Source organism: Coptis chinensis, chromosome 5 (assembly GCF_015680905.1).
Source record: "Coptis chinensis isolate HL-2020 chromosome 5, ASM1568090v1, whole genome shotgun sequence".
In the NCBI taxonomy this organism is placed as follows: domain Eukaryota; kingdom Viridiplantae; phylum Streptophyta; class Magnoliopsida; order Ranunculales; family Ranunculaceae; genus Coptis; species Coptis chinensis.
The window spans coordinates 77,188,020-77,198,296 of record NC_141460.1 but is presented as its reverse complement, the minus strand read 5'-3'; the positions used below and the strand labels follow the sequence as shown (position 1 = coordinate 77,198,296).

Sequence of the window (10,277 nt, the reverse complement as noted above, 5' to 3'; positions counted from 1 at the left end):
TCCTCATGCTTCTCCATCTTTCCTGTCGCTGCTCTCTTAGCTGCTTCTCCCACCTCAAAGACTCCATTCCTAAGCCCTACCAACGGAGAGGCACCAGTTATATCAACACATGCATGCCTCCTCTCAGACCAACTGTATATCAATACATCCGCAGGCCGAAGTGTAGATCTTCCCTCATTCGGATCAGTGAGAAAATTCACGGTAGTCTCCTTCTTCATTTGTACCTCAGTCCTCTAAAATGCATCACATAAAATATCTTTGACATGATCATGTCGGTATTTGAAACCTGAAAAATGTCTATAATGTGCTGCATGGTCCCCGAAAACATCTAGTATACTCTTTTTGCAAACAGGGCATAGACCACCATCAGAGTACAAAGAAATCATGAGACGGTACCGGAGAATAGAATGATACTCTACCGGCGACATACGCTCTCAAAGTCTTTCCATTGGAATAGCAAGTAGAAAATCTTTTGCGTGTTCTGACTGCAAGCATCCAATGACTGCATTCTGATGAGCAGATAACATAAACTCTTTCTCAAAACCAGCAACAATCTTATTATAGAACGCTTCTGCTAAAACTTTTTATGTTTTTTTTTTTTTTTTTTTTTTTTTTTTTTTAAACCCGCTAAACAATTGCTAAGTAAGCATTTTTTTGTCTATAAGGGGAAGGACGCTAGCAAATCTAAAATAAAAACTTACTTCAAAGCTATTTAGATTTGAGTACCAGTAATGCTAGACAGACCCACTATTTCAACCTACTGATGTCTTTAAATAGGTGACAGCCCACGTTAGCCACCACAAATTTACGAAGTGCAAAGTCCCACGAAATCATTCCACAATTTTTTTTTGGATAAAAAACAAAAAAAGGAAACCAACTACTAAAAATTAAATTCCTATCTATTCTTCTTCTCCCCAAACAGATTCAAAACCGAAGATCTCATTAAAGGAATATCAAGCATGAAATATGTATATGGCGTATCGATTGCTCGTCATACAAAATCTTCAATAAAGCTAAGATATTAAAAAACCCTTGAAAGATGGCGCAGGGAGATGTGAGTTCTTCATCAACCCAAAACCCACAAATTGTTACTAGTGATGAAGATGGGGCTCAAATAAATTGTTTTACAGAAGATTTGGAAAGTTACACTCTACACTTTCAGATTATTCGCCTTCAGAAACAATTTTTTGTGTGGATTGGATGCAACTCTGCCAAATTTGGACACTTGTATGTCACTGCTCCTTCTGCACTTCACAAGTCTTAGAACAACGTGGTGAGTGTTGCTTCCATACTCGGAGGTTCCTTTGATAACACTAGTTCAAGCATTGCACGACGCTTAGTATTGAAGACTGGTCTGAATATGGTCCTGGCTTGCAATATTCCGAAAAATAGCACAATGCTTGAGGCAGATGCAGAGAAGATACTCATGCAAAAATGAAGAAGTCTTGGATATGCAAGATCAAAATCTGAAGATTTGTCTGTTCTTCCGTTGTCAAAAGTTGAGCATGAAAAAGGTGTTCTTATTTCTCATATCTGATGGTTGTAGCTTACCGTTTTTAAAGACACTACAAATCCCCAAATTGCATCACTTGACCTGCAGTTAGAAGAGCCGTGTTAAATGGAGTTATTTGTTAATTGTTGACTCCCGAGCCATCTGATGATTAATGAGGTTAGTGCATTAATGAGGATTCCATTAATTATTTAGTATATCGTAAGTATGTTTAACGAGGTTACGATTGAGCCATCATTAAACCTCATTAAACAATAAGCTCAATATCATCTGATTAGAATAAGGATAATTAACCTCATTAAACATACTTACGATTAATAATGAAATGGATAATAGTAATGATTAATGATGAAATATTTAGTAAAAGAGTTCGTCTACCACGAGGATATCCCTATAGGGACGCCAGCCGAGACCGTTGGATCCGAGATCTAACGGTCCGAAAATAAAAAACAAACTCATATTCTCTCTCTTCCTTTTTGTTTTTGATTTTCGGACCGTTGGATCTCGGATCCAACGGTCTTGAAACACTCATCCCTATAGGGATATCCTCGTGGTAGCCCAAATCTTAGTAAAATTAATCATCCTTCTTTAACCTAGCTCTAATACCAAAGAAAAAGAGAAATAAGGTAAAACACCTGATTAATGTGTAAGTGATCAGTTAATAACAAGAACACTAGATATTAATTGAACTTTTATTTATATTTGTGAAATTATATTACAGGGGGGGGGGGGAGAAAAGATTGTACACTTATTACTCAAACAAAGAGAAAATTGAAAGCTAAAATGAAAGATCTTCCTCAACAAGGATGAGGTATTCCTTTTATACTAGTCGGATCTCAAAATATAATTTGGTCCAAGACGCGGAAAATATTACGTGTCTTAAAAAGCAATCGTAAAATGATTTAGCCACCACTTAGCATCATTTCTTTTTTTTCTTGAAAAGATAAGAATCTTTATAATGCTAAAATCCTATTCCACTTTTGACTTTTGAGAAAAACAAAAGGTAGGATGTCATTTTCATGGGTCCACCTTGACAAAACTTTTATGCTTTTATTCTGTCTTTTAGGGATATTAATCCTTACTATGATAGAAAAAATAATGCTTATTCTTTATGGAGAATAATTCTGCTTTATGTCCTCTTCACGGGCCATAGGTGGTCATCATTTCATCTAGAAATATGAGTTTTGAAAATTTGCAGTGCAAACATATCCTTCCTTATTTTTTAGAGGAAGTGGGCTTGGACTCCTGGTTAGCCTTAAGCGCTTGCTTGAATTTGGCCCATATGTCAATTTCAATAGATTTGACTGAAGGATTAGAAGAACTCGGATATATCCGAGTTAAAGCTTCAGTAAGATTAAAATTGTCACCCAATTCCTCATCTAGCTAACTTTCTCCTGTTAGACAAACAAATTGATTTGCTTCTTCCTGACTATTATTTGATGTCATAGAAACATCATTTTGCTGGGAGGATATTATTGCATTTTCTGAGGATGATATCTCCTTTGTGCTGGAGGATGCTTTTGCAGTAGTCGGTAGCTTGAATGAAGTCAAAAAATGACTCTTAATCTTCTCCATACATAATTCATTAATTTGACTTTCTGAGAAACTTGGATTCTGAAATCTGATAAGATTCTTCATCATATCAAAAGGGTTTCCTGTATCCATATCTCCGGCAGGATTATTTCTGGGAGTCTGTTCAATGAATGATTTTAAATCATTCTCAATACTGATAATGGTTTCTTCTGTTGGAAAAGTAATCCACCATCTTGAATAAATTAAACTTCCTTTTGAGAACTGGAATTTTAAGGTGATTATATTCACATTTAAAATCCCACTTAAAAATCCATGGTATACCATATAAGGTAAAGAAGGTTAAAGATGGTAAACCCATAGGCATTTTATCATCACCCTTTAATTGAGGATGATATTATGTCCATTTTAGAAAAATATCTAAAAGGTTCTCAGGGAGAATATCAAGTTCAGGACCAAAATATTCCTACCAATGAAAAATCCAATATGGATAATCAGTCTTAATAGATGGGGACATAGTTTAATAAACCATGAATGTTTCCTGTGAGCATTTTGATAGAAAAATACATTAGTACAAGCTGAGATATAATTCCAATAATTATAAAAGATATTTGTCGAACTTGATTTTCGACATTTGTTGGGATCTAAACCCCATTCATTATAAGAGATAAATATCTTAAATATTGCTTTGCTGTAAGAGATCGGACTATATTCAGAATCAGGCTTCTCTAATGTATGGTTAATATCCATAGTCGAAGTAGCCGAAGCTAAAATTTCCTTATAGATATATCTATGTTTGCCGTCAACAACAGGATACTGTTGTGTGTCAAAATATCTTCTTTGAATTTCCCAAGAATCAGGCATCCATTGCTCATCACCTAGTTGAAGATAAATGACGGTTTGATTTGCCCTTTTATTAGGGTCATAAGGAGTCGGAAGAGTAAGAACTGTCTCTTTCATTGACTTTCCTTTCTGTTGAGTATAACCATGAGACAAGGGAGGAAATTGCTCCTCATTGTCAAGGAAATTAGATTTTCCTTTTCTTTTTCGACGCCTTTAGTGGTATAACCACGACCTTTGCCTCGCTGAGAGGTGCTCATAATCCCTGCAAAAATTCTCTTGTTAGAAAATCAGGCAATGAATTAAAATTCCCTTTGATATATTCAATATCAAAATTAAAGGCAGAGAGATCAGCTTGCCATCTTGCAAAAATCTATTTAGATGCAATATTCTTGATATCATATCCTTTTGTAATACCTGTTTAGCAGCACTACAATCAATACGAACCAAGAATTTTTGATTTAATAAATCATCCTGAAATTTATGAATACATTTTACCAGCAAAAGAATCTCCTGCTTTATAGTAGAATAATTAACGGGCTTTTCTTGAAGTTCCGAAGTAAAGCAATTAATTCTTCTTTACTAGAAATATGATTCTTCTGTTTTAAAATACCACCATAACCAATATTAGAAGCATCTGTTTCAACAATTTTAAACCACTGGAAATTAGGTAAAGATAAGCAAGATAATTGCTTTGCTTTAAGCTTAATCTTTTGTACTGTAAGAGTATGTGCTGAACTCCAAGCTGTTGGAACTTTTGCTAGTCTGGAGTATATGATAGAGGTATCCTGTGAAAGATTTTTATAATAGTTTGCTAAATAATTAAGACTACCAAGAAATCTTTGTAGCTGAGTTTTGTCTAAGATTTCATTAGGAAATTTCGAAGCAAACTCAATACTTCTGTCTATAGGAATTATTTTTCCTTCAGTAATATTATGACCAAGAAAACAAATAGTTGTTTGAAACAAATTCATTTTAGATGCTGACACTACTAAACCATTTCTTTTAATAAGACCTTTAAATATCTTTAGATGCTTAATATATATGTTGTTCTAAAGATTTAGAATAAATTAGAATATCATCAATATAAACAATAGAAAAATCCGAATAAGGATTGCAAATATTATTCATAATATTATGAAATTATGAAAGAACATTTTTTAAACCAAAGGGCATTACTGTCCATTCATAATGTCCAAAGGGTACAGTAAAAGTAGTTTTATACCTGTCTTCAAGAGCAATTTGGACTTACCAATATCCTGACTTAAGGTCAAACTTAGAGAATATGATTGCTGTAGATAAGCGATCTAATAGATCTTTCTTGTTAGGAATAGGATATCTAATCCATTGTAACGTATCATTGAGAGGTTTGAAATTAATAACTAATCTAGGAACTCCTCTTTCCCTCTCAGCAGCTTTATTAACATAAAAAGCTGTACAACTCCAAGGAGACTTATTCGGAGTAATCAATTTCTTATCCAGAAGACTCTGGATCTCCTTTTGGCATAATGCTAAATAATCTGATTTCATTTGATTAGGTCTAGCCTTAGTTGGAATAAATTTTTCATTAAAGCTTGATTCATAGGGTAAAGAGACAATATGTTTCTTTCTTTCCCAAAAAGCATTGGGGACATCACTATAAACTTCAGTGATAAACTGATTCTTTATATGTTCAATTTGAACTTGAAATTCCTTAGTGTTAAGTATTTGTTGTAATTTTAAAGAAGTTATCTCTTCTTTGAGAAAGTTTAATTGATTCTCTTTAGCAATTAAATTATTATTAATTACTTGAATTTGTTTCTGTACAGGAGAAGTTATAAACTCAAAAATAAGTTTCTAATTAGCAATTCAACAATTGAATAAATACCTTTCTCATTACTTTGGTAATAGGCATAATAGAATTAAGAAAGGGATTTCCTAAAATAATATGTTGAGAAAAATCTTTGACCAGAAGAAAAGTAAAAGATAAACAATGACTTTCTTTACAAATGAATACATCTGTTAATTTGTATGCAATATGTATAGGAGTGCTGTTAGCAGTGGAAAGGTTTTGAGTAGATTTCTCAAAATATTTAGTAGGTATTAAACCTTCTTGAATACAATTCAAATTAGCTCCACTATCAATTAAAGCAATATGATTTGTAAGAGTATACTCATTCTTAATAACCAAAGTAATAAGCACATTCCATCTTTGGAAAACAAAGTTATCCAGAGATATCTTATTATGCTGGGAACCAGAATTAGTGACAAGATTTTTATTAATCTTTACCTCTTTTATCTCTGTTTTAAGGTTATTAACCTCATACTGTAAATCAGGGACATTAGTAATACGAGAAATGCCATCAAAACAAAAGTGTTAGGAAGTATCATATTATTATAAGAACAAAGATTCTGTAAAGTCATAAAGTTCTGAAGATAATTGAGATTATAAATCTTATCCTGTGGGTTAATCTTGAATTTTCTTATCTTCAAAAGATTTTTATAATCTTGTGGTAGAGTAGAACACTAACCATTATTATGACCATGCTGATCACATTTATGACAAAAACGAAGAGCTTGGACTTTAGGCCTGAGTCTCTTCCAATGATGTTTCTCTTTAATACTTTTTGATTTCTTATAAGTCTTAGATTTGTTATCAGCCTTTTTGACCAATATATTATGCTCTTTTGGTGGTTTAATATAATCCACCATTTCAATACTGTCCTTTAGATTTAAAGGTGTTGTTGGAGGATGAATAGATGCCATCTTCTTATCATAAGAAGTATTCAAATTCTTTTGATGACATTCTAACACACCAATATAATTATCTACAGGTTCAAGATCCTTGTTAACCTTAGATTTTACTGATTCATTAGGTAAATATATTTTCACCTCAGATTGATTTGGTAACTTAATAATCATATATGGTAAATGATTATTAACTTGTTTAACCTGTTGAATATGTAAACTAGGTTTTACCCTATCAATTAACACATCATTATCAGATAACATACCTTTGGATATTAAATAATCCTTAACATCATGTTGTAGAGTAGCTCTTTTAACTCTAGATTTAAGAACGTGATTATTCTGATACTCTAGACAAAACCATTTAGCTAGAGTAATCCCATAATCCTGGTAAGATCTAAAATACTCTTGATAATGTTGCACAAGAGGTTTCAACTCTGTAGGAATAAAATATTTACTCAACTCTTCATATTTTAATTTATAAAATTAATTTGTTTCAGTTGATGTATAATCCATTATAAAACAAATTCCATTTATGATGCTGTGGGAGATTCCCTAGCGTTCTGTCTATAAATACCATGCGGTATTTGTTGATTAGAGATACAAATCTCTTCTATAGATTGATTGTACTGAGATAAAGATTCAGCTTCAGATACTGAATGCCTAGAAGATTGTGGTATAGAGATCTTATAAGAAGACCTCGAGGACGAACTTCTACTAACAAAAGGTTTCTTAAAGTTTAATATAACTTCACCTTCTGTTGATTTAATTATTTGATCTAAATCATTATTAATGATTGGCTGTGGTTGAACATCATTTCTGCAAGTCCATGAATCAGGAAATTGAATTTTACTCAAAGGAATCATCTTAGGTGTAGCTACACTAGAAGTTAAAAGATTTGTATCAATTAACACAATTTTACCTAGTGTAGATTTATTCAGTGCATTAGGAGTTAAAGTTTGTAACACCTTATAGTGAATTCTGCAAGTAATTCCAATCACTTTAGATCCAGGTAGAAAATTGTAACCTTTAGCCTGAATTTGTAATGATAAAGAATCATAAAGATTTCTATCCGATAAAGACAAACTTAAATTAGGATAGACATCAAAATAGACTGGTCCATAACAAAGACTAGTCTTTACTGCTTCCATAAGAGATGATAAATAATCTAGACATTTGGCATCTCTTAGAGTTGCTTGAATACAAGCATTCATACCCAAAAGGGTCAAAGGTCTAAATGCAACCTGTATCAATCCTACATGAATAAATTTATAATTTTTCATATAAGAATGTAAATCACGAGGATTTAATAAATTCAAGTTATTACTCATGGAATGTAAACTAATAGTTTGTTCCATAGTCTATACAACAATTTTACTGGTCAATTTCTCAATCCAGTTACCATATCTATATACGGTTTTGGGATCCATATTAGGAATCGTCCATTTGTTCATTTTATCCTGCGTGTCGAGATCATACTCGATTAATTCTGTGTTCTTAATTGAACTCATATAATCATTTGATGACTGTGCCATAGGTGTTGAGGTGTCAGTGCAAAAACAGGTAGAGTATAATGAATTAAAATCATACCAAACAGTATTAAAACTATTCATGATATAATCATTGATATATCGTCTTCTTCGCCAAGTATTATAAACAGTAAAATCAAAATCAAGTCTTCAGTGTTTATAATAGTAAAACCACGTCTGTCAATGCTTTACGGGCAACAAACGACCTAAAACGCATATCTTGCTAAAATGGCACTGCATATACCCTACGCGACTTGGGTGACGTCCCAGAGTTACCATCATAAACGTAAAGAAATCACAATGATTTATTGATTATGCCAATAGTCTTGTATCATAAAGAATGAAATTAAGTAATCCTAATATCATCTTTAAAAAGACTTTTTCTCATTGAATCTTGACCTTTAATCATAGAACTTCATAGCAACCAACATTTGCTCCTTTATCTCGCAAAAAGTGACATGTTTCTTCACATATTTGACTCAAATGCATGAAATACATAAATGCACGTGAACAGTACTAACTCATATTTATTATACACATAATTGGTCTAAATGTAATGATATTAAGGGGTTACTACTATAGTTTTGAGCTCTTATCAAACCACCCCCAAACAACATTTTGCTTGTCCTCAAGTAAATATGAGAAATTAATATAAGTGACCAAAAATGGAGTTCTAATTAATCTCTTTTCGCCGAGTGCGATTGCATTGACCATATGCAATAAAGCTTTAAGCCACTAGGAATTCTCTAGTGGACGAGTTATAGCATCGTGAGAGTTTTCCAGTGAAAGTACTCACAAACTTCATCTATGCTACAACGACTAAGAAATAAATACATTTCACTAGCAATAAATACAAAATAATCAAGTCGAAATCTAAGCTAATACGTGCATAATAATCAATCATCTACGAATAAATATATATATAATGAACTATGCTATGAAATGCAATAACAGGTCCGTGTCTAAAACTTTGGAATAACGTCCTTAAGTAGATCCTCACATATATGTCAAGACAAAAACCACTATGACTTTTCCATTCAAGTTTTGCTCACTCCAGTACGCAATGGGCACACTTTACTTTACAATCTCAATGACACACAAGGAAGCCGAAGTCGATCAAACACATCTGCCACTTACTATCACACTAACCTATTCCTAATTGAGTTAGATGTTTTTATTAGGTGTTGCGGGGATTAGGAGATGGTTTAAGAAGGAAAGAAATGGATATTCGAAAAGAACAAGTTTGAGATAATAGAGTCTTCATATTATGTAACTAGAGAAAACCTTGTTCTTTACTTTGCTTCTACACTTTGTTTCCATCCTTAGCCATTTTTTTTTTTTTTGGCTTTTGGCTTTTGACTCATTTGATTCTGTTTTTGGAGCTTTACTTTTTATTATTATTTTTTTTTTTTTCTTTGGATGGAAACTTTCTTTTCTTATTTGAAGCAGCTAACAAATTCTTGGTTTCAAAGGTCTTTCTCTTTTCAATTCTTCATTTCATCTATATTTTCAAATTCATTCAAAGATGGGTAAGCTGATTTTTATTTTTATTTTGTTTTGTAAAAGGGTAAAGGATTTGCGGTTTATGAAAGGCTAAAGAAAGGCTCGGAGGGGAGACTAGCAGAAATAATTTCATATAGGTTTGAATTTTTGGCTATATTGATCCAAAGAGGGCCTAAATTCTCGCTTAGGATATGGTATAGTAATCAAGCAAGTGGACGTGTGATTTCTCTATTCGGAATTTCCTTCCCCCTTGTGTCATTTCTTAAATATTTCACTCATATAAGGCTTTAGGCTATATTCTCACAGGATTTGTAGAATAAAGTACTCTAGCCTAGATTTGAAAACTTCATGCCCAAACAATCATAGATACTCATGCAATATATTTATAGAAAGATGCAATGATTATTACATACATATTAACCTAAATTTCTAAAAACTATTATAATATAAGAGCTAATGTTAAATATCTAGACTATTATCATCATAGAGAAAGAAACAATACCAATATTCCTAAGTGTATAACATAAATTTTTTATTTCTATTTATGATTTTTTTAAAAATTTTTCTTTACTATAAAACAAGTGTATATTATACCTGTATTATCCTAATAGGTGCCTTAAATTATGCGTGTTTCTATG

At 32.3% G+C, this 10,277-nt stretch overlaps 1 long non-coding RNA gene across 1 annotated transcript; it reads left to right on the top strand.

Moving 5' to 3' along the window:
• Nucleotides 1-761: 761 nt before the first annotated feature.
• Nucleotides 762-9,870, top strand: LOC147499015 (uncharacterized). The gene is made up of 2 exons (XR_015195666.1): nt 762-1,669; nt 9,703-9,870. It is a non-coding gene; the product is annotated as an uncharacterized LOC147499015 (long non-coding RNA).
• Nucleotides 9,871-10,277: the final 407 nt, after the last annotated feature.